Source organism: Mauremys mutica, chromosome 5 (assembly GCF_020497125.1).
Source record: "Mauremys mutica isolate MM-2020 ecotype Southern chromosome 5, ASM2049712v1, whole genome shotgun sequence".
NCBI classification, from domain to species: Eukaryota; Metazoa; Chordata; order Testudines; family Geoemydidae; genus Mauremys; species Mauremys mutica.
In genome coordinates, this window is record NC_059076.1 from 27245960 (window position 1) to 27271796 (window position 25837).

Here is a 25837-nt window from a genome sequence, read left to right on the forward strand (position 1 = left end):
AATAAGTCATATTCACACCATTATAAAATGTCTGTAAATCAATCAAATCAAATCAAGCTTTAACTATATTTAAGTGTGTTCCAAAAAAATGCACATTCTTCAAGAGGCCTATAAAACCTAATTCTACTCACATCTTCCCAGTCATAGTAATCTGAATGAAAAGACGGTAGGAATTTTTCCCTAAAAGTAATCCAAACCAGTATTTTGTAACAAACAAGACACCTGTTGACATTCACTGCTCAGTCACTTTGCTTTTAGTTGCATCTCATTCTCCCATCCTTCATCTATATGTTCTCAATTTAGATTGTAGTTTGTTAGCGGAAATGTAATTGCACTTATGACAAGATTAGTAAGATGGTGTTAATATTTTATGTTAAGAAAATGTACTCTTAATACCAAAGTTAAGTTGCCATGTGTAACTCTGGGCCTTACTTACCTAGAGGATTATTTTAATCCTTGAGTATTCTAACGACTGTTCCTATATTGAGTATTTCCAACAAGTGCTTTTGAAATCAATAAAAAGAACAGGAGTCCTTGTGGCACCTTAGAGACTAACAAATTTATTTGAGCATAAGCTTTCGTGGGCTACAGCCCACTTCATCGAACGCATAGAATGGAACATATAAGGCGGATATATATATATACATACAGAGAACATGAAAAGGTGGGAGTTGCCCAACCAACTCTAAGAGGCTAATTAATTAAGATGAACTGTCAGCAGGAGCAAAAAAAACTTTTGTAGTGATAATGAAGATAGCCCATTTAAGACAGTTTGACAGGATACTTACCATGGGGAAAATAGATACAATGTGTGTAATGGCTCAGCCATTCCCAGTCTCTATTTAAGCCTAAATTGACAGTATCTAGTTTCATATCAATTCAAGTTCAGCAGTTTCTTGTTGGAGTCTGTTTTTGAAGCTTTTCTGTTGCAAAATTGCCACCTTTAAGTCTCTTACTGAATGGCCAGAGAGGTTGAAGTGTTCTCCTACTGGTTTTTTAATGTTATGATTCCTGATGTCAGATTTGTGTCCATTTATTCTTTTGCATAGAGACTGTCCGGTTTGGCCAATGTACATGGCAGGGGGCATTGCTAGCACATGATGGCATATATCACATTGGTAGATGTGCAGGTGAACGAGCCCCTAATGGTGTGGCTGATGTGATTAGGTCCTATGATGGTGTCACTTGAATAGATATGTGGACAGAGTTGGCATCGGGCTTAGTTGCAAGGATAGGTTCCTGGGTTAGTGTTTCTGTTCTGTGGTGTGTGTGGTTACTGGTGAGTATTTGCTGCAGGTTGGGGGGGCTGTCTGTAAGCGAGGGCCGCTCTGTCTCCCAAGTTCTGTGAGAGTCAGGGATCATCTTTTAGGATAGGTTGTAGATCTTTGATGCGCTCGAGAGGTTTTAGAAATTAATGGGAACTGCAGGTGCTCAGTCTCTGTGAAAAACATTTCCTAAGTCTTCTAATTTTGGCACCTTTAACTGGAGGCTAGTTTTGAGAAAATGGGCCTGAACCTCGACCCCTTAAAGTAGTGAAAGAAATACTACACGGCCCTTATGTGTGCTGAGAGAGTGATTTCTTCAATGACGTAAGGGTTTTGAGTTAATCAGATGGAATATGCTGTTGTAATATACCATTTTCTATCTCGTACTCTTTCTAGTTCTATCATGAAAGAAAAATGTTTTAGGGAAAAAAAAAAAAGGAAACCATTGGGAAAGGGATCCATAATTCAAATCAATATTCCGTTATGTGTCATTCCTCTAGCTTTTATGATGCTCAGAAGAGCAGTTTCTTAATATTGTTGTCAATCATTGAACATGGAGTGCAGAATTCCTACTTCTACATGCTATCTAAGCAATTATTCTGCAGTCTACCATGTAACTCAATGCTGAGCACTGAGAAGTACTAACTTTAAAAAGCAGGGGTCTTTGCAGCTCCCTTTACGCAAACTGCATACACCATCCTTGTGCATTAAGAGAAACTTTCAGCATGTTGCATGAAAAAATTTGGCATGTGATTCCAGTTCAGAATAAAGAGAGTTTGGTACCTCATTTCCACAAAACATCATGCAGGAAATGTTCCCCTAAATCTCATTTGCGGTCTGTAGTTTGTGACAACCATCTGCTAAGACCTCACGTCTTTCTCCAATTCATCCCAGTGGAAATTAATTCTGACAGAAATAACTTTTGCAAAGAGTGGAATAGATAATTGGGGAGTTGAATACTGTACAAAGTATGTTTTTGCTTAAGCATACTTCACTCATCATAACATTGTCTTCGGGAGCCACAAATTCTGAGGGTTTTTGGGAGGGAAATGATTAATTATTTAATATTACACATTTAAACAAACAGACTAATATAGAATCATAGGACTTGAAGGGACCTCAAAAGGTTATCTAGTCCAATCCCCTGCACTCATGGCAGGGGTAAGTATTATCTAGACAATCCGTGACAGGTGTTTGTCTAACCTGCTCTTGGAAATCTCCAATGACAGAGATTCCACAACCTCCCTAGGCCATTTAGTCCAGTGCTTAACCACCATAACAGGAAGTTTTTCCTAATATCCAACCTAAACCTCCCTTGCTGCAATTTAAGACCATTGCTTCTTGTCCTATCATCAGCGGTTAAGAAGAACAGTTTTTCTCCCTCCTTCTTGTAACAACCTTTTATGTACTTGAAAACTGCTACGTTCCCTCTCAGTCTTCTCTTCTCCACAAACCTTCTCTTCTAAACAAACCCAATTTTTTCAATCTTCCCACACAGGCCATGTTTTCTAGACCTTTAATTATTTTTGTTGCTCTTTGGATTTTCTTGAATTTGTCACCATTGTTCCTGAAATGTGGTGTCCAGAACTGGACACAATACTGCAACCCATATGGCTAGCTTGCCTTTATTATATTTACTACCTTGCCTTCATTATATTCTGCCTTTATTATATTCAGCAGTAATGCAAGGAACCTACAAGCCTGTAGCCAATAGGACATTGACTTCAGCAGTTAGCATGAGGCCTGAGGGCTATGAATTTTGGCCCAGATAAATGGCCCAATGATAACCCCTAAGTTTTGGGTAACTGGAAATAGAGCATAAGGTGGAATTTTCTCCATCAGCCAACCACAGAAACATGAGCTAACACCAGCTTTTGGAAAGTTTTAGAAAGAACATCTAACCACAACGAACCATCCAACCATGGAAATGAATTGATGTATATGATAATAAGTTGAAATAATTAATATACTAACCTACAGAAGAAGGACACCTCCACCATTAGTAGGATGAGGAAATACAAATAAGGAAGAGAGGCGAAATCCCTACTGAATATGCATTAGACATAGTGGTGTCAACATAACATATTATAAAAGTTACACCCCAGCCTATGGGCAGAGGGAGAGAGTCAATTTGAATAATATTGGGCCTGATCCTGGGACAAGAACCTGTCAAACCTCAAAGTGATAACTGGGAATTCTTAAGCAATCAATATAATTAATACATAATCTATAGATCGGGCTACAACACTCCAGTGGAGACCTAATCAGCATTGAGTAGAGTGGAAGAATTACTTCTCATGTCTTGCTTACAAAATTCCTGCTAATACATCCCAGAATGATGTTTGCTTTTTTTACAACAGTGTTACACTGTTGACTCATATTTAGCTTGTGATCCACTCTGACCCCCAGATCCCTTTCTGCAGCATTCCTTCATAGGCAATCCGTTTCTTATTTTGTATACGTGCAACTGATTACTCCACTTAGGAAGGAACACTTTGCATTTGTTCTTATTGAATTTCATCTTATTTTTACTTCAAGCCTTCTCTCTCCAGTTTGTCCAGATCATTTTGAATTTTAATCCTATCCTCCAAAGCATTTGTAACCCCTCCCAGCTTGGTATCGTCCACAAACTTTGTAAGTGTACTCTCTGTACCATTATCTACATCATTGATGTAGATATTGAACAGAACCGGACCCAGAACTGATTATTCCTTCCTAAGTAGAGTACAGTGTGGAGTACAGGTGATTTTTATAGACAGATGAATATATAAATCAATTATTATAGTGTGCCATTACGGATTATAGTATGAAATTCATACAACCAAGATGAAGCTGGTTGGGAAACCATTCCCAGAGAGTTATCATCAGTGGTTCACAGTCAAGCTGGAAGGGCATATCAAGTGGGGTTTTGCAGGGATCAGTGCTGGGTCCAGTAGTGACCTATATCCTTTCTTCATAGGAGTACTATATAAATTATTGTAATGAGGGTAGTTCAGAGGTAAAAATAAATAAAATAAAAATAAAAATCAGATGTTACCCTTTATCAGAGTATTCCAACTGAGCAGTGCTATAAAACAAAATTAATGCAAGTTCCTGCTCATGAGCTATTTAAAAGTATACTAGGCAAATTACTAGATGATGTACTGTAGGAAACTATCCTGCAGTGGAGAGAATATGGACTGGATAATCTAATAGCTCTTCATCATTTCCAGTGTCTATGATTTGTGAAAATGGATGGAGGATACGGAAATTATTTTATTTCTCCAAGTTTGTATCTTTCCCTATATAATAAAATACAAAAATAGAGAGACAAATCCTGGTCCCATTGAAGTGCAATGGGAGCTTCATTACTGACTTCAATGGGACCAGAATTTGGCCCAAAGATCTGTAAAGCAAAACCATTTTTTATTTTGAAATCCTTCATTAAAGACTATAGGGTTTGACTTTGATTTCAATTGTCAGCATATCTGTGTTTTGTCCTTCAGTATCAGTATCCTTCTTTTTGCACTTAGCTCTAGCACGGGAAGGAGATACCTATGCTGGGCTTGTCTTCTGTCTACAATAAGCAGAAATTCAACAGCCTTCCTTACTATATTCTCTGCCCTTGTTATTGCAGCTCTTGTCCTAGAATCAAATAGGCAGCATGCCATCCTGTTCTCTGTTTGTACTACAAATACCATGCAAAAAGTTTTTCACTACAGAGCTCCTTCTCAGTGTTTGTCCTTTAGTCATGGATCAGCCTACTCTGTCTCTTCAGCCTCTGGTCTATCTAATCATCCTCTAATTAATCAAAGGCAAGATATTTAAAATATTGACTGCTGGGATAAAATGGCTCTATCTGCATTTCTCCCTATTTTTAGCCACACTCTTCTATCTTTATCTTCTCTATTCATAGGCTCAGCCTGCTCTGTCTCTCATAACAGTATCTTCCTTTGATATCTATCCAGTTTGGGTTTTCCTGGTTTCTTTCCCTGACTTGACCTGCTGATTGAGCATCTCCACCTTCTCCAGAAGAAGAACCAGTTTGTGCTGCCATATTCTGCTATCCCAGTCTTAATGCAAAAATACAAGCACTGCACATCATCCTCATTAGTTTATTTTGTAGCCATTTTAGCTCCTGATCAATGCATTTTTATTTCCCTGATGACCTCTCCTTTTGTTGCATCATGTCAGGATCTGGACTACTGCTTTTAACTCCCTCATGAACTGGGCCATTTGTTGTTTTCCTGACTTGGCCCTAGTTGTTTTACCTGCCTCAGCTCTTCCCACTCATTTGTGAACATTTACCATCCAGCGATTGAATTCTAAGCTCCTACACAGAGCTTTCAAACAAAGCCCATTCAGCACATCATTCATCAGCTACAAAAACACTCTGCTCACTAAACCAGTACTTTGTTATCAGCCATTCACCACACAGAGTACACACTACACTTGCTTCTGTGAACCATGCACTATAATTCTTTCATCTGCTTGCTGTCTTCCTGCTCACTGCTAAATTTTTGATTATTTGTTCTTATTCACCCACCTACATCTGCCTACTATCAGGACTCCCACTCAGATCAAACTCCTTTTTTATTAGGAATCACTCTATTGCTTTGTTTACTGGATAGCTGCCTCTCCAGATGCTGAAATTGGTGGGAGTGTGGGGAAACAGAACAGGCTTTCTTAACATTTCTTTTTATATTTATAACCCCAGTCCTTTTACCAGCATATAGGTTTTTTAACCTGGGGCCAGATCCTCAGCTTGTGTAAGGTGGTGTAGTTCCAGTCACTTTAAAGGAGCTGTGCTGAATTACTGGCCCTTATCTGTAATGAAGAAACATATTTCTGTTGCAATTTTAGCTTCTGATTAATGCTTTCTTCTTATTTTGGCATAGTATTACAATATGCTATCTGCAGAAATGAAAAGTAGTACAGTAAACACACAGCTCAATTCATAGAACCAAAGTTAGTTGTCCAAGCCATATCAACACAGAGAAACTCCATATAATTCTATGGAGTTACTCTATAATGTCACTATTGTTACTCAAAGTCAGCTGTGGACCATATTTGCACCTAAACTCATGCACCTAAACTCATGCAACAGGACAAAATATGTGGTAATGGAGAGATTGAAAATTCTAGTTTCTGCGGGAAAGGTAGTAACAAAGAATTCAAAATGGGTGGCTAATTATTATGTCTCTCTCTCTCCCCTGATATGTAAATTAAGACAAAAACAAAAACCTGAAAGAGACTTTAATTTTCACCCTATGTGTTTATAAGTTTTCACTTCCTTTATATAAAGAGAAGGAAGAAGATTGTTCTTCCAACCTCTCCAATCTTTCCATCCACTTCTTTAAAAGCATCCTTTGACCTCACCATATATTTTAACTACCCTACCATCTTTAACCTTTCTTTTGTGAGCAACATGCTTTCCAATCTTTCAAATCTCAGCTAGAAACATAATTTTTCTCCCTTTCCTATAACTCATTCTTCTTTCTCTTTCTCTCTCTGCTGGTACCTACTGTTTAACTCTGCACACTTTAGGATATATGGGTACATTTCTTTACCACCCATCAGTCTGCTTTTCTATCAGATTTTTCCTCTTTCTTCCATGTTTTTCCCTTAAGCATGGAAATAGTCACTGTCAAAGTCAGTAAAGCCTCTAAGTTTTGTGAGTTCAAATTGCTGCCAAAGACTTATGTCCTTTGCAAAAGTCACTGTAAGAGCAGTACTATTATTTATCTTGGGCATGATGCCTACAAAACACTGCCATTTGGCTATGGCTTGGCAGCTGGTAAGATTACTTATTAAGAAGGTTATTATTTTGTTACCTTATGCTCCCTTCCCTTGGTCTGTTCTGTCTACCTCCTCTATCTATTGCATCTTGACATAGTCATAGATTATAAGCTCTTGGAGGTTGGGATGGTCATGCATGCATGCATGCTTTTTTTTTTTTTTAAACTTGTCTCTATGGTGTCAAACACAATGGCAGATAATCCTTGATTAAAACTTCTAGGTGCCTCAATAATATGTAATGCAGTTTGTCTGAGACATTAACACATGGTAGCAAACACCACACCAAATAAAAAGGACTTGACAAGACTGGGATTTTAATTTGTTTTGTATTATTCTTTGAACCCTGGACAGTATGTATAAATGTCGATGTGAAAGTGAAACTGCGAAATATGGACTGTGTGCGTGAAAAGGGTAATAACTCAAACTTTGCTTTTTGCTAGGCTATTTGGAAGAAGGTGCTTTATCATGGAAATATAATATAATGAAAATATGCTATCTGAAACATTCTTGCAGAATTCATGTAAAAACTCAAGGTAGCTTTGCAAAATGAGATATGATGGAAGATTTGTGCAGTTTGATTAAATTAGGCCAAATTATGCCTTAAAATTATCTTCATAAAATGTGCAAATCTGTACATCCATGTAGGGAGTTTTTGGAGGATCAGAACAGATTTTTTTTAATGTGATTGTTAAAAGGTGAGTCATTGGCAAACATATCAGTCAGTGAATCAGTACACTTCTTGGTGTGTTCAATATATGATGGAAAGGTAAGTAAATATCTTGGGACTTTTCTCTCCAGAAGCAATGTGGTTAATTTTGCTTTTATAAGAGTGGTGTAATTTTAAATAATTTACACATCACTTGTGCTGGAAGTAAGAGTGATAGTAGATACAATACAGACTTTAACTCATTCCACATCAGTTGTTGTGTAGGTGTACGTGAGAGCATATATTGTGCCTCCTAAGCTTGAGTCTTGTGAATCCTTCCTGGAGTTGCTCCCTACACAGCAGTGGAATAAATAATGTAATCACACTATCATTGTTGGCTGATGCTCTTTCATCTTGTAAATGCATTCTCAACACCTTAACAAACCTACTAGTATATTTGAACAGCCCAAGAAAAATATGCAGTTCCATTGAAGGTTCTATTCTCTCACTGTTAGCTAACTTATGTCTGATAAACATATGGTGCTTCCAACATGGAGTCTTGAATGGGGCTAAAACTGGCGATGGATCCTATAATTATATGAGTCCTCCTCCTTGTCTTGCATTAAGCCAAAAACATACATTAGCTAACAATGAGAGAAGTTTTATAATGTGAAGAGCTGTGGTTTTATAAATAACTGTAGCTACAGCTAGCTATGTGAACATACAAAGCCCATTGAAGGGGTCTGACATGCAACTTCTGTTCTATATATCAACATTCAAATGTTTTTCAAATGCCGTCTTCAATCATGCATTTTGCCCCGGCCGATGCTGAGTTAGATTTCACTCCCTCTGTTTTTAGCCTTCTGACCAAGAAGAGATTAAAGTGCCCAGGTAGGCCAATTAGCTGCCCAGCCTGCACATGAAGGAGCAGCCAGGGAGCAGGGAGTTGATTGAAGGAGACTCAGCTGGGCAGAAATGGGCAGTTTATAAAGCTCAGGAAATGAGAACAGAGAGGTCTGCTGGGGAAAAGGGCAGTCACTCCCTGAGAAGAGGGACATGGTTTGGAGCTAGTACTCCAAAAGAGTAGGTAGAGAGTAGAAAGCAGTCCCGGGAAGGAGCAGTGAGGGCCGAGAGGGTAGAGCAAAGAAGTACTGACTTGGGAGTCCCTAGACTGGAAGCCGGAGTAGAGGGCAGGCCTGGGCTTCCCTTCTTGCCACTGAGGAAGTGGGACTGTTTGCATAGGACTTTGAGTGACCCTCCAAGGGGAAACATAGATGGTGACCCAGCCGGAAGGTCAAGTCATGAAGAGGAAACTGCAGTTCCTGGAATGAGGTGCATCCACAGGGTGAGAGGATGACAGGAGAGACACCATTTTAAGAGGGTACACTGACTGGAAAAGCTAATCCCTGGGATGACCAGCAGGAGGTGTCCTCTGCGGTGAGTGGACCCCATGATACCAAGTGCTTTCATTTAATTTACCACGCAGTATGTTTGTACCACTGTTTTTAGTAAGTTGTAACACAAACTGTGTAATATAGGGTATTTAGTTTCTAAAAATTCGGTTAGCTTTTCTGACTGCTGCTGCACATTAAGTGGATGTTTTCAGAGAATTATCCACAGTGACTCCAAGATCTTGATCTTGAGGGGGAACAGTTAATTTAGACCCCATCATTCTGTATGTATAGTTGGGATTATATTTTCCTGGTGCCTGGTTCTGAGACCCTCCCCCCTCATGGGGTAGATAATGTAAGAAAAGAGGGACGCAAAGAAAAAGGAAAGACAATTCAGAGGTCGAAAGGAGGAAGCATTCCCAACCATACAATCAGGTTTCTGGGTCACAGATCCATCCCAATTTATTATAAATTCCCCTTGGGACTTAGTGCAAGTATTTGCTGAATTTCATTTTTTGTGTTTTTTTTAATAAATATAAATATGTATATTGGTATTATTCCTCTGAATAAGTTACTTGTATTATTTGTTTGCTTTTCAGGCATAGAAAAACTTTCTATTTAATAGTAACTGTATTTTCCAAGATTATCTTTTACTGGCGTGAATTGATTCTCGCTAGCTCCTTGATTAGCAAGTTTAATCACATGCTGTTTGGAAAGAAAGCTGTCTATTACTGTATGTTTCATCAACTGGTGTGGCAGGGTTTTATTTGCTTAACAAACCAAAAGTAACTTGAAATAACTGCAAATGTGCTCAGTTATTCCCCCGTGTTACCCATTATTTCTAAAAGTTTGAGGCAACGTGCTCACTATATTGCATGGCTGCACCTAGTGGACACGAGAACCTCAAAAATTTCATTGTAATTTAAGGACATTATATCCTTTTGTGTACGTGTGGGGAGAGAGAAGGGTATGGAATGACTAAATACAAAACATAATAGCAGCCATACTGCATCAGATCAATGGTTTATCTAGCCCAAAATCCTGTCTTCTGATGGCAGCCAATGCTGGGTGCTTCAGAGGGAATGAACAGAAGAGATAATCATCAAGTGATCCATCCCCCGTCTCCCATTCTCAGCTTCTGGAAAACAGCAGTTTAGGGACACCCAAGTCATGAGGTTGCATCTCTGTCCATCATGGCTAATAGCCTTTGATGGACCTTTCCTTCATGAACTGATCTAATTTTTTTAACCTTGTTATAGTTTTGGCCTTTGCAATGAGTTCCACAGGTTGACTGTGCATTGTGTCAAGTAGTACTTCCTTTTGTTTGTTTTAAACCCGCTGCCTATTACATTTCATTGGGTGATCTCTGGTTCTTGTGGTATGTGAAGGAGTAAAACACTTCCTTATTCACTTTCTCCAAATCATTCATGATTTTTAATCTCACCTCATATTGAAGCCCCTAATAATTATTGTTGCCCTTCTCAGCACCTTCTCCATTTCTAATATCTTTTCTTTGAGATGGGGACCAGCACTGCCCACAGTATTCAAGGTGTGGGCATACCATGAATTTATGTAGCAGCATTATGATATTTTCTGTCTTATCTCTTTCCTAATGGTTTCCTAACATTAGGTTAGGTTTTCTGACTGCTGCTGCACATTGAGTGGATGTTTTCAGGGAACTATCCACAGTGACTCCAAGATCTTGATCTTGAGGAGGAACAGTTAATTTAGACCCCATCATTCTGTATGTATAGTTGGGATTATATTTTCCCATGTGCATTACTTTGCATTTACCAACATGGAATTTCATCTGCCGTTTTGTTGCCCAGTCACCCAGTTTTGTAGCCTTTTGTAGCTCTTTGCAGTCTGCTTTGGACTTATCTTATGTAAGTTTGTATTGTCTGTAAATTTTGCCACTTCATCGTTGTACCCTTTTTCCAGATCTTTCTGAATATGCTGAACAACACTGGTCCTAGTACAGATCCCTGGGGGACACCAATATTAACCTCTCTCTAGTCTGAAAACTGACCATTTATTCGTCCCCTTTGTTTCCTGTCTTTTAATCAGTTACTGATTCATGAAAGTATCTTGCCTTTTATCCCATAACTGCTTATTTTGCTTAAGAGCCTTTGGTGAAGGATCTTGTGAAAGGCTTTCTGAAAATTCAAGTGCACTATATCCACTGGATTATCTTGGTCCACATGTTTGTTGACAACCTCAAAGAATTCTAATAGATTGGTGAGACACTATTTCTCTTTACAAAAACTGCATTCACTCTTCCCCAACAAATCATGGTCATCTGTGTGTCTGATAATTCTGTTCTTTATTATAGTTTCAACCAATTTGCCCAGTACTGAAGTTAGGCTTACAGGATTGTAAGTACTGTGATTGCCTCTGGAGCTTTTAAAAAAGATGGGGGGTCACATTTGCTATCCTCCATTTGTTGATCTACCACACTTAAAACAATGTAATATAGTAATGGCTCCAAGGTTTTATATATTTTTTCCAATGGCTCACCTAAATTGATATGCAAAATAATTGCCCATACATCATGAGCATATTTAATTTTGTAAAAATGTTTACGTAATACCTTTGCATGTTCTGCATTTAACTATGACCCTGGTCCTGAAAAGACTTAGGCACATGCTTAACTTCATACATCCGAGTAATCCCACTGGACTTAATGGGACTGTTCCAGTATGTATGTTTAAACATGTGCATAAGGTTTGGTTTACATATTTTGTAGTGCAATAGCTATATTGGTGAGGAAGTTATACATTTAAAGTGGTACAACCACATACTATGGATGAAATTATATTTGTATAAAGGTCTTTATAGTGGTATTGCTTTATCATAACTATAATAAGCTATAACTAACAAACATCTGTATAATCATGTCACCTCTATAGGGTTGTACTATTTAAAAATCAGTTTCTAACCAACATAGTTATAGCAGAACAAAAATGTTTCAATGGCCAGGGAATTGGGAACTAAATATTCATTACATTAAAATGATTGGATAGAAGAGAAAGAGAAATCAGAGATAATGGTTTGTTTTTTCCCCTCCCCCAAATGGAACTGGCTAAATATTTAAACTTACTGCATATACCTCAGTGTACTCTGAAGTGCCAAAATATGACATTTCACACTTCATTTTTTGCAATATTTTCTTTTGTGATTGTCCAGTTGTCAAAATATTTTGACCCTCAACAACTTGTCCTTAAACGAACTTGCAAATTTCTCCTTTCATTAAAAATGAAATGTTGCCTTTTTAAAAAGTCATATAAAGGAACAGCAGCAACCATCTCTGGCAACTTTGTTTTGTGGAGAGAGAAGACAGGAAGGTAGAACAGCACAGACAACATCTCACCCGCAAATGTAGAATACATTGCGTGTAGAACAGAGACTGACTATACCAGGTCAGTCATGGGTAGAAGTGCCAGGGAACATTACGTTTGGATTATGATTACATGTCCAGAAGTGAAATGACGATCTGCACTAGATACTGCACACTGCAACTAAAGAGATGGAGTTACTCAGTAGGTGGATCAAACTATTATGGGTATGAGGATATGTGAAAGATGGGGCATTTGAGGGGGGAAAAAGCTCTAATGAAGTCAGTACAAACTAAAATTTCATACAGACAGTAACTTATTTATACTGCTCTATATATTATACACAAATGTAAGTACAATATTTATATTCCAATTGTTTTATTTTATAATTATATAGTAAAAATGAGGATGTAAGCAATTTTTCAGTAATAGTGTGCTGTGACACTTCTGGGTTTTTATGTCTGATTTTGTAAGCAAGGAGTTTAAGTGAAGTGTAATGTGAGGGTACACAGACAAACCAGATTCCTGAAAGAGGTACAGTAGTCTGGAAAGTTTGAGAGCCACTGATTTGGATAAAAAAGAGTGGAGAGTATGCTTATAAAATTTTCAGATGCCACCAAGCTGGGAGGGGTTGCAAGCACTGTGAAGGACAGGAGTAGCATCCCAAAGGACCTTGAAAAAATGGGAGAACTGGTCTGTGTTCAAGAAGATAAAATTCAGTAAAGATAAGTGCAAAGTATTACACTTAAGAAGGAAAAGAATAAAATGCAGAATCCCAAAATGGGAAATAAGTGGCTAGGTGGTAGTACTGCTAAAATAACTCTCTGAATTATAATGGATCATAAATTGAATAAGAGTCATCAATATGACACAGTTGCCTAAAAGGCCAATGTCATTCTAGGGTATATTAACAGAAGTGTCATATGTAAGACATGGAAGTTAGTTGACCCGCTCTGCTCAGCGTGGGTGCGACCTCATCTGGAGTACTGTGTCTAATTCTCGATGCTACACTCTAGGAAAGATGTGGGCAAATTGAAGAGAATCCAGAGGAGAGCAACAAAAATGATAAAAGGTTTAGAGAATTTGACCTATGAGGAAAGATTAAAAAAAAACAGGGCAGGTTTAGTCTTGAGAAAAGATAAAGCTTCAAATATGTTAAAGGTTGTTATAAAGAGGATGGTGATCAATTGTTCTCCATGTCCATTGAAGGTAGGACAAGAAGTAATGGGCTCTAATATGCAGCGAGAGATTTAGGTAGTTTTCCTAATATGCATTCTCCCTATAAAGGAGAGTTAAGTTCTGGATTTCAAGGAAGGTTGTGAATCCCTCTCATTGGAGGTTAAGAACAGGTTGGACAAACATCTGCCAGAGATGGTTTAGGTTTACTTGATTGTGCCTCGACACAAGGCTTGATGACTTCTCAAGGCTTGATGACTAGCCCAACATTGCTGAGATTATTTACTCTAATGCCTCTTCACTATTTTCTGCCAATTCTGGAAACTTTCCTGTATTTGCTTCCATATTCCTATAGATCCAACTCCTTTTTAATCTTCAGTCTTCCTAGTCCTACTTCATGAAAAGGTTTTGAAAACTAATTGGATTGCACACAGCTGTCCCTGAGGGCACAACTTGGCCTGCTGCATCCTTATGACTGGTGATGGTACATGAGAAGAAAAGAATATAACTTGTGTTTAAGGGTTTGTAGCAGTGACTGATTTTTAAAAAAGGGGGGGAGGGTGCAAAAAGCCTAGTATTTTAGAAACTGAGCTAATTCAATATGAACTTAAGAAAATAAATATAGAATTCACGACAAGCACAATCATATGGCCATTTTAACAGATGCTTTTGCAAATAAAGCTATTCTTTAATTTGTTAAATCTATTTAATAAAAACAAATACCTTTAAAATGGTATTTTTCCAGGCTGTCTTGACACAGTCAGCCTTAATTTTAATAGCTTCAGCATCTAGCTGTTGTTTTGTGGCAGTTTTGTCAAAGTTCTATTGTGTATTATTTCCAGCCTATTCACCTAAAGACATACCTCTGTCAATTACTGTATAAAATACTGCATGCAAGGACTATCTACAACTTCAAAAGTGCTTTATTGCACTGTTACACAATTTGTATAAGAAACAGTCATTTTAAAAGCAACAAAGAATCCTGTGGCACCTTATAGACTAACAGACGTTTTGCAGCATGAGCTTTCGTGGGTGAATACCCACTTCTTCAGATGCAAGTGGGTATTCACCCACGAAAGCTCATGCTGCAAAACGTCTGTTAGTCTATAAGGTGCCACAGGATTCTTTGTTGCTTTTACAGATCCAGACTAACACGGCTACCCCTCTGATACTTGACAGTCATTTTAAATGTGCTGTACCAAAAGTTATTTCATTGAATTCAGTTAACGTATTGCTGAAAGTGTTTTGTAAATGGAGAACGTCAGCTATTTTTATTCAGTCACTTTAAAAAAAAATGCTGTATGCCTTACATTGAAGAAGCTAAAATACCCAGCAGCTATCCACCATGATTCTGCCCAGAGTGAACAAGCTTAAGAGGCTGATTGTTTTAGTATGAATGAAATAACATGATCCTTTGCAACTACTGTACATCAAATAGTCCTCATCTCACATCAAATGTTACCTGCATATTTAATAAGAGCCTTTTTGATTAATATTAAATGCAGTTTCTGCTAGTGATCAAATTGCAACATGTGTGCAGTCAATAACTCCTTGGGTAGATGAAAGAATATGCCATAGACTTCATCTATTGCCTTCTATTGCAGCCTATAAATCTTTTTTGAAAATGAACATATTATTAAATTTTCTTTAGTTCTACTTGGTTCACCTTCCTCCCCCCCGGCCCCCGCCCCGATGATGCAGATTGCAGTCGGGGATACTATGCACTATCCAATGTTGGTTAGTAGGCAAAACTTAATAACAAACTTACAGTACTTTGCCGGGTTGGGATCTTTTGTCTCTTATACAATCATTCCTGTTTGTCAAGGTTTTTATCCTCTTTGGAACACTTGTTCCTTTGTGAGATGTAGGCATGACTGCAGGTTAGACTGCTTTCAACAAAGGAAACACGGCTTTTTCAAATGCAAATGAAATTTTTGTGGTAGTGAGGAGGAAAGGTCAAATACTAAATTCCACTCACTGAAACTCATTTTCATGCGATTAATGTTATAATGTAAATTAGCTGCCATGCTGAGGTTTGCTATTAAGCATTTTTTTTTAAGTGTCAAACTAAAATCTAAAAGTTTTACTTGGCTCAACTATCCCTCTAAATCTCCCCTTTAATTATGGAAATGAAATCAGGGTAATCACTAATAAATCATGCAAAAACCCTTATTTTAAAAACGTAAGTGTACAATTGTACTGGCATGTCCAATTAGCACATGCAATAATTGTGAAACTTACCATTTGCAGCACATCTAACTAAGCATGTATCTCTCTTACCTGTTAAGTGGTAGATACAATATAGTGTGAGGTTGCAAGAGTGTCTCAGGATATTTGTGTAGAAAGGCTAAAGATAGAGAAGTATGAAGTAAAGCTTATTTGTGTGAGAGTAGCTAAAAGAGGAAGAGACGTAGGGTGACCAGATCACAACACTAAAATATCGGGACGCATTGGGGTGCCGTCAGCCCTGCCCACAGTCCACCCCCACTTTGCCAGGTCCTGCCCTCCCCTGCTCAGCTCCCCCCCCCGCCCTTCCTCATTGCTCCGCTGGCTTGCTGCGTCCTTCCTCAGTCCCCCGCCTGCCACTCGCCTCTTCACCCCCCCACCTGCCACTCACCCCTACAGCGCTGACTTCCCCTCTGCTGGGTGGGTGCTCGCCCACCCCCTGCCTCCTCTTCCCATCCAAGCATCTGCCCTTGCTCCGCCCCCTTCCCCCAAGTCCCCACCCCTGCCCTGCCTCTTCTCCACCTCCTCCCCCCTTCCCTCCTGGAAAGCGCTAAGCACCACCAAAAAGCAGTTAGGAGGTGGAAAGCGCTGTGGGGGGGGGGGGGGGGGAGGGGGAGAAGCGGGGACGCAGCACACTGGGAAGAGAGGGGGGAAAAGGAGGTGAGGAGGGGGGAGCTTGGCTGAAATTTTTCCCTATGGGTACTCCAGGGTCGGCAGTCTCCCTCCTGCTTGCCTCCTTACCTGAATATCTGGACAAATAGCATCCTGATGTACATTGATCAGGATGTGGGAGAAAGGGTTAAATATCGGGACATCTGGGCACCCTAAAGAGACCACAGGACCAGTTTCTGAAGGTGTCTATATAGCAGCTGGGAGTAGTGTGGCTGGAGCAAATATATAGCATGGGGTTGGGCAGGATTCTGCTTGGGTGGCTAGAGTCAGCTGGTGAGGATGACTGTGGTCAGGCCTAATGGTCAGAATGGGCATCGCTCATCAGAAGCTGGAGCCAAGAGTCAAACTGAAGGTCAGGAACTGGATGCCAGAGCTGAAGGTCAAGTGGGAGTCAGAGGACAAAGCCATGGGTCAAGCTGGAGGTCAGGAACTGGAACGAGCAGGGTGGCAGGCAAGGAAGATTTCAAGGAAGGGAAGGACAGAGCCAAGGCTGGGTGCAAGAGGGGAGCAGCAGAAACAAGGTAATGCAGAAGCAGAGAGAGTGGTGAGCATGAGCAGTGAGCTGCTGCTGCTGGCTCAATTGCTGGCTGCAGGGGCCAACAGGTGGATCAGGTGGCATGGTGATACAGACCAGCTGTATTGGTGAGTTTGTCTGGTGTTTAGCTCTTCTGAAGGTCCTGGTTCCTGAAAGCGAGCTTGAGCTGCTGCCCATGTGTTTTGTGGCCACACTGATGTTTATGTGGAGCTAACTCCAGCAAAGCTAGTGAGCATCTGTCTACCCCTGCTGGGAAGCACTTTTCCAGCTGCTATGTAGACAGAGATTTTTACTTACACAGTGGAGTGTGCTAGTCACAGGGTAGTCCTATTAAAATCAAAGGAAACTACTCAAGGAGAAAAGGACTAGTCACTGTGTATACGAATATCGGAATCTGGCCTCTAACTTGGAAGAAGCAAAATTTTTAAAAGGGCCAGATCTTGCGCTCTGATATGACTTCAAGGGGACGTGTGCACATAGAACAGCAAGCAGGATTTGGACTCACGTGGGTTACTGTCTGTTGTATTTTTGTGGTAATCACAGTGTTAGGATCCTCGCCTCACAGCAGAAGTAGTGGAGTGAAGGAAATGAAGGGAAGGGTTTTTCCTTTAAAACCAAGGAGTTCCCTACACCATGAGAGAGAGAGAGAGATGGCTAAAGTCCACACCTGTCCTCCATAGTATAAAGTAATTTACACTGCAGGAAAAGCCATCATACAACCATTGCTAGACACCTATGGCAGTGCTAGAGCTCTGCACTTCTCCAGGGCTCTATGTGCTTTCCATAATACTATTCCTTCCCATGCTTGCTTTTGAGCAAACACCTATTGACTTGAACTATCTGACAGGGACAGCTGTCTGTATTTTAAGGGCCCCAAACTCCTCCCCTTTTCTACCATGCTTTGCAATTTGCTACCAGGAGTGACACAAACAGGCCTGCCCCTCTTCCAGTCAGCCTCAAGTGACTTTTTCTTTCCCCCTGCGGCAGAGCGAAAACATTTGCTCATTAGGAAGTCCTTCCTGGTACTATTCTTACTCCTGAAAAGGGCTATCCCAGTTTTCTGATTCCTCCATCTCTCTCAGAGCACCTGTCTGAGGGCCTTAAACACACAAATGGAGAACACAAGATTAGTTTAACAAACACTGACTTCCCTTCCCTTATGCCTAGTGACAGCTTGTCCTTTCACACTAATTAGTGAGGTGATGCAAATGAAAGTCAGCTAATGCCACCCTTGTGCACTGTTTATTTCAGTGAACCTCCAGTAACCCTCACAATAATGAGAAGAAATTAAATGTTTGAGTTTTTTACATGTATTTGCTTCCTGTGAATGCAGTGGCTGATGCAGCTGTGATACTGTACTGCATTAATGAAGATGCTCTAAGCTGACAGAACAGAGCTCTGCCATCAGCATAGTTAATCTACCTCTCCAAGAGGTGGTAGCACTATCTACATGGGGGAGATGGAGGTTAGTGTGTCCTCAGGGGTATAGATTTTTCACACCTCTGAGCTACGCAGTCATACTGCTATAGGGCTGAACTTAGAGCAGACTACACTGCACCCAAAATGTATTTTTGACCCATTTAGGTATTCCCTCCAAACATAGTAAAAAAAAAAACAACAACAAAAAAACGCTACACCTTGGTTTCACCTGAGTAATTCATACTAGTGCTGGTGAGTACTCACCACTGAGAGTAAAGGTTATACAACAAGACTATTAGGGTTTAATTCTGAAAAGATTACCAGGAAATGTAAAATTCACTGGTTAATGTAAATGGAATGAAAAGTAGCTTATTGTAAGGTGTGACGGGACACTTCAGAGAATGGAACCAGTTGTATTGGTAATAAATTAATATTGAAAATAATCAAATTACTGAGATGAGCTTATTACTAACTGAAATATACTGAAATATAAATAGACCTTTATTCTTTTCTCTCCATGAAAAGAATTTGATTTCCTCAGACATATGCTCTAAGAGGTTCCAGTATATCCAAAATTTCAAAAGCTCATAACATGTAAGTTGGGTTCTCCATGTAGTTCAACAATGCTGGTTACATTGCAAGGTGAAAAACGTGAGCTCCTAGTTTACTGAACAATCTTTTAAGATGCTTAACAGTACACAAGACAATATTCAAACTGGGATGAAGCAGGTTTGTGTTGATATTGGTGATGGACTCCTTAATCTGGTCTGTATCTCTTAGAATTTCACTCTTACTAGTAACACATTCTATTTCAAATTCTTCAATTCATTTGTTGAGTGAGGTTTCTAATGCTGCTTTATCATTAGCATTTTTTAAAAACGTATCTTGTTTAATGTATACCATTTTCAGCGCCGGGAGTGGAGGTATTGCTCTTATTGTTGCATTCACAAATCATCACCATCATTGTCACTGTGAACAGTATCAGAAAGGGATTCATCATTTTCATCACTTAAAAACAAGTTCATTATTTGATAAGGCACAATTTTTCACATATGCATTTTTGAGACTCTTGATTTTTTTTTGTAGACATTCCTTCCTTGCTATTGGTAAAGAAATCTTGTGTGATTAAGTTGTCATTCTGCTCCTTGTCTTTCTGATTTTTTCTTCAGATGTTTAATTTATATCAAAGGATCTGTTACTTTGTTGAATATAAAGGTACTTCAGCACTTCCTTCATCCTACTGTAGCATTTGTTATCCCTTTTTGACCCGAGTGGTTAGCTGAATTTTGGTGTTTAGCACTTTGTTTCGGTTAGGAGGAGAAATTGATGGAGTCAGGTGTGTTTGTGATGCAATCCTGTTTATTTGCAAAGATTGTACAAAGTTCTGTTCCCCTGAACACTACAGGAGATAGGTTCTTTGGTCACAGTTCAAAGCCCCTTTTTATGGAGTGCTTAAGCCCAAAAAGTCTCTTCAGGCTTTCCTCAGGCCCACACTTCCAGTGCTTATTCTGGCTGTGTCCTTGGCTTTCTGCTGTTTCTCTTTCAGCTTCTGTCACATGTGTACACATACCTCAGCCAAAAAATACCCAGCAAAAGCTCTCTGCCTACATGTGCCTTAGTTTTGGATAGTGTTGTGTGTGTGTTTTGGGTGAAGGTTGCTAATGTTTCCATTATCTAGTTTCAAAACAGAGTTTAATTTTCTTAAATTTATCAGTAGTGGAGGGCAGCTGTTATTCACACCAGTTTCACTGAGGTTTAACCCAACCCCTAACAGTATGTCTTATTATAAAATGCTTTGAGATCAACAGATGAAGTGTTCGAGAAGAACTGAGTATTACATAGGTCTCTCTCTAAAGATATAAACACACAGTATGGGCCCAATTCTGAGTTCACGCTTGTCTGATATTGGTGTAATTCTTTTGACTGTGATGAAATAATTACTGATTTACACCAGCTTAAGTGACAGAAGAATCAGGCTGTGTTTATATTGAAATATATCTACGCAAGCCGTGCCTTCTTGGCGGAAAGAGTGCCATGCAACCAACTACAGGTTGGTCAGCCAGCTATAGCTTTGATTGAGAGAGCCGGGTCTTTTAGCTTTGACAGCAGATTCTTACATGTTAAGATCCAGAGGTCCCAGCTTCACTCCCTGATGCTGCCAAGGGGGTGATTTTACATGTGGTGATCCACAAGGGAACTGAACTGGGAAGCCTCTGCAGCTCCAGCTGCAGAGGTTTGAGCTCCATTGCTGATGGCATACTGAGTTACATATAACTACAGTAAGGATGCTTCCATGGAATGAGAGTTAGGCAGATCCAGTTATAGAATCTAGGCCTCAATCTGTGTATCAATATAGTATAGCCAAGAGTAGGTAAACTGTCTCTAAATCATAAAAAAAATAAAAAATTAAGTGTTTATTGGTCAGGTTGTTTCAGACTCATCTTTTAGAAGGTACATTTTTTGCTGCTTTTGGCCACTGTTCATTGTTTTTCAAAGAAAAAATGTGACGTGTTGTAGCTAGGTTAAGTTGTTACATTAATGAAGGGTCAAGGGAAGTTTGCCATTGACTTCAGTAGGAGTAGGATAGGGTGACCAGATGTCCCGATTTTTTTTGGGGTGGGGGGAAATAGTCCCAATTTTTGGGTCTTTTTCTTACATAGGCTCCTATTTACCCCCCCCACACACACACACCCATCTCGATTTTTCACATTTGCTGCCTGGTTACCCTAGAGGAGGATTAGGGCTTAAGTACTTCTAAGAAATGAACCTGGACAATGATATCATTACACATCCATAATAGCACAAGAAAATGGATTTGAAAATGGCTCATCTATGCACAAATTTAAGGGAAGAAGAAATCCTGATAGTTAGAAACATAATCAACTTACATAATTTAGAGTGCTACAAGTTTTAGTAAAACAGTGAAAATGAAAATACTCCCAAGGCCCATAAAGTACTGAAGGTAATCAAATAATGTTTTATTGCCAATAATTATTGGAAACGTTAGCCTGTGTACTACTAGGACAGGAGATCTCCAAACTATTTCCTCAGTCTAGCACAAACATGATTAGATTAATTAAGTGTCATGATGTATTTGGTTGAGCATTAGGCCACAAGATAATTCTTAATGATTTATTTATAACACAGATTTTCCCTAAATTAAATCCTCATTAATGCATGTCATTCTCATAAACTTTTATGTTTGTTTGGTTTCTGTTATCAAAATATTGCTGGAGTAAACAGAGATGGCAAAATTCACTAACATGCTCCAAATGTAGTTGTATGAAAATGTCTTCCTTTCCACACTTTTTAAAAAGCCAGTTTGGAGGAAGGTTTACAATGCAAATTGTCAATCTAATTTGAGAATTTGACAAATTTGATATTTTGCTGCTGTGATTAGCATAGTCATAAAGAGTTCAGAGAAGATATACTCTTCTGTTTTATTGGTAGTTTTTTCCTAGGGAATTCTAATTGGAGGTTATTCTTGATTATTCACTGTGTGGTGACTTGAGAAACAGGAAAAGAGGCAAGAAGATTCCTCTAAGGGAGAGAAAAATACTCAACTGGTCATTGTAGAGTTCCCTGCTGTACTAAAGAAATGGAGCACACAGAGAAAAAGTAACACTCCTCCCCCACACGTTTGAGTGTAATGCCCTAGTTATGCTATTGGTGGGCATTATTCCCAGGGCCTCTAGCTCTAAAGCACAACCTTTACTACTTGAACTGAAAAAGAAAAAAGCCTATTAGCTGGGATAAGCAATAATCAGATATGAATTTGTAACAGGGGACTATAACACATTTTGCCAGTATTTTTACATAAGGATATTCAAGTGAGTTCAATGAGAAGTCTTCACTCACAACAGAAATAGTAAGTCACATTTTCTCTAGCTCTCAGTGGGGCCAGAGGATGAAGCATCATTTCATGCTTAGAGAAGATCCCTATTGATGAGGCACTGGGAGGAAGCGTGTGCTGCAGCTGTACCTGCTCTGTGAATCAAGGGCAATCTGTAGCCTACACCCTTCCAAACTACTGTACCCCTTTCAGGAGTCTGAAGCCCAAACCCTGCCACCTGAGACTGAAGCATGTAACTTAGCAGGCCCCTCTGTGGCAGGGGCAGTTTCCTTGCTTGCCACCCCCTAACAGCAGCCAGGCACTTGCGACCCCCCGTAAACCCCTCCCATAACCCCCCCCCCATCAGGTTGAGAAACACTGACCTATATGAGTTGATGTACCCCCTGGAAGACCTCTACATAGCCCTGGTTGAAAATTGTAGCCTAATAATTCGGTACCTGTGAGAAGTGATAAATTCACCAGAAAGGCAATTCCAGGTATCTCTCCAACTCCCAAGAAAATGGTTAATGTTTAAGACAAATTTTCAAACATTATTTTCCACTGTTCTCACTCAGACACTGCCTTTCCCAAGGCAGAGTAGTACAGTAAGGCACAGACTATTAAGTCTTATAGTAGGTACTAGAAAAATACTGTGTGAAGAACAAGAATATACTGTAGCAGCTCTATTTTGTCTCTCTACCTTGGTTCCATTCTGTCTTCTAAGGAGGTTCAAAACTGAAACATCTAAAGATTTTAGTACTTATCCATCTTTGTCTGCTGTAGAAGTCAAGCTGGAGCTGACTTCTTGTTTCAAGGTGGTCTGAAATAACTCAGCATACTGAGAAAAGTCCTGGATTAGACCAGGAACATTATAAGCATGTGAAAGCAAAACAAAATGAACACACACTTTTTAAACTTCAGTTTCTCATTGACCTCTGCACTTACGGTGTTGAGCTAGACTCCAAAATTTTCTTTCACTTTCTTCAGGTCCAGGCCAAGGCGGCCCATTTGATATCTGGGGCCCTTCACAAAAACCTGTTGAACAACATTTAATTTTCGTCATTATCTTTCTAGAAGTGAAAGACTTAGCATCCACCTTGTTGGCCAGGTTTTATTCAAAAATGTTTAGATAAAAGTAAAAGTGAAGACAGGTGATGAAAAGCCAGGGTAGAAGTTGAAGAGTGGTGGGACTCTGAACCAGCATCGGTTGCTATAGTCGCAGTTCCAGCATTCCAGTTTAGCAGTTACTTTTCTACTTGATCCTTTTCTTTCTTAGCCACTAACAAATGGAGAGTGGGTGCAATAAAAGATTTTACCTCAGCCTTCTTGTGTCTCTAAGCATGAGTTTGTTTCAAATCCTGATACAGCTCCACTTAATGAGTAATAATTAAAGCCAAAGCCAAAAATTAATATTCTTACTCTCACTCTAATAAATAAGACCCTTCCCCCCCAATCCTGCAATGTGGTGTATTAATACACACCCCTGCACTCATACCTGGGTATGGGAGTCCATGCCAGCAGATCACACTGCAGGATTGAGGTCTATACTTGATTAACACTGTCCAGCAAAATTGTCAGTTTGCGAGGTATTTCCCTATTTTGCACTTATTTGAGGAAAATCATCCTTCAAAGAATCAATCCTTAATATCTAGAGGCACATGGAAAAGTGTAATGTCTGACCAAAAAATTAATGTACTAAGGAAGGGATTTTCAAAATCACTTGTGACTTAGGAGCACAAGCCCTATATACTTTCAGAGAAACTTACTGTCCTGTTCATAGCATAAACACAGAAGATGGATGTTAAACATAGAATACCCTTTCTGGAAGGCTGCACCCAGGGCCGGCTCCAGAGCCCAGCGGGGCAAGCACCCGCCTGGGGCGGCCCTTTCGCGGGGGGGCGGCAGGCTGGGCCGGCGGACCTGCCGCAGTCATGCCTGCGGGTGGTCCACCGGAGCCCCGGGAGCAGCGGACCTGCCGCAGACATGACTGCGGAGGGGACGCTCGGCCAGCGGCTCCAGTGGACCTCCCGCAGGCATGACTGCGGACGGTTCACTGGTCCCGCAGCTCGGCTGGACCTCCCGCAGGCATGCCTGCGGCAGCTCAACCGGAGCCGCCGGACCAGTGAACCGCCCGCAGCTGCGGGAGGTCCAGCCGAGCCACGCGACCAGCGGACCCTCCGCAGTCATGCCCGCGGGAGGTCCGCTGCTCCCGCGGCTCGGGGGCGCCTCCCGGGCATGACTGCTTGGGGCGGCCAAATTTGTAGAGCCGCCTCTGGCTGCACCATAACACCACTGTATGTCTTAAAATCCAGAACCTTAACATTATGAAACCGTAAGCAGACAAGCAAAGCTAGGTGGAGAGAGGCAACTAACTCAAACTTGCTTTGAAGACATCTCTGACTAATGGCATGCTTTGCTCAAGAGCCACCTAGCCTGCAAGCAGGACCAGGAAACACTCCTCCCTCTTCAAGTGATAGCTTAACACTTACAGCAGAGTCCTCAATGTACCCCCCTTACAAAATCAGAATTGTAAGGCTGGAAGGACCTCAAGGGGTCATGTAGTCCATCCCCATGTGAGGAAGGGTCAAATAAACCTAGAACCCTGCTGACATCTCTTTTCAACCTGTTTTGAAAAAACCTGTCCAATGAGGGGGATTCCACAACCTCATTAGAAGCCTATTCCAGAATTTAACTACCCTTAACTAGAAAGGGTTTTTTCTAATGTCTAACCTAATCCCCCTTGCTACAGGTTTCTAAACCTTTGATCATTTTTGTTGCTCTCCTTTGGGCTCTAATTTGTCCGCTTCTTTCTTAAATGTTGCTCACTGAACTAGACACAGTATTCCAGAGGAGGCTTCACAAGTGCTGGTTAGAGCAGGGCAATTTCTGCCCCACTCCTATTAATACACTCAGAATATCAGCATTGTTCACTTTTATTCAATTTGTGAGCCTCTATAACTTGCAGATCCTTTTCAGCATTACCACTACCTACCCAGTTATTCTCCACATCAGCTTTCATTGTACCTTAAATATTGTCTCTTGGAGGAACTCCCAGCCCTCATGAACTCCTTTTTCCCTTGGAATTTTTCCCTATGGGATCTTACCTGCTAGTTCTGACTTTGTTTTTGGTTTGGGTTTTAAGTCCCTTGACCTTACTTTGCTGTCCTTTCTCCTTCTTTTCATTAGACTCATGAAGCATATCATTTTATGATCCCTTTTACCAAGTTGTCCACCATCAGATTCACAACCAATTCTTCTTTGTTAGTCAGAATCAAGTAGAAAATGGCTACTTTTCAAGAAGAAAATGGCTAGAATCAAGTAGAAAATGGCTACTCCAAGTAACTTTACACCTTCTAAAACAAGTAGTTATCTGCAACATACAGCAAGAATTTGACATTTTGTCATTTTTTTTAAACAGATATCTGGGTAGTTAAAATGCCCACTTACTACCAGGTCTTGTTTAGGATAGTGCTGTTTGTTCTAGAAATGCATTTTCAGCCTTCTCCTCCTGATCTGGTGGTCTGATGTCACCCAGTTTCCTCACCCCCACCCTTTTTATCTT

The 25837-nt window shown here is 40.1% G+C and overlaps 1 long non-coding RNA gene across 1 annotated transcript in view; it reads right to left on the reverse strand.

Moving 5' to 3' along the window:
• Positions 1 to 25837, reverse strand: part of LOC123371540 — a 77752-nt gene that overhangs the window by 43666 nt on the left and 8249 nt on the right. The window contains exon 2 of the long non-coding RNA XR_006579830.1: positions 23221 to 23310. This is a non-coding gene — a long non-coding RNA (uncharacterized LOC123371540). The remainder of the gene's footprint in view (positions 1 to 23220; positions 23311 to 25837) is intronic.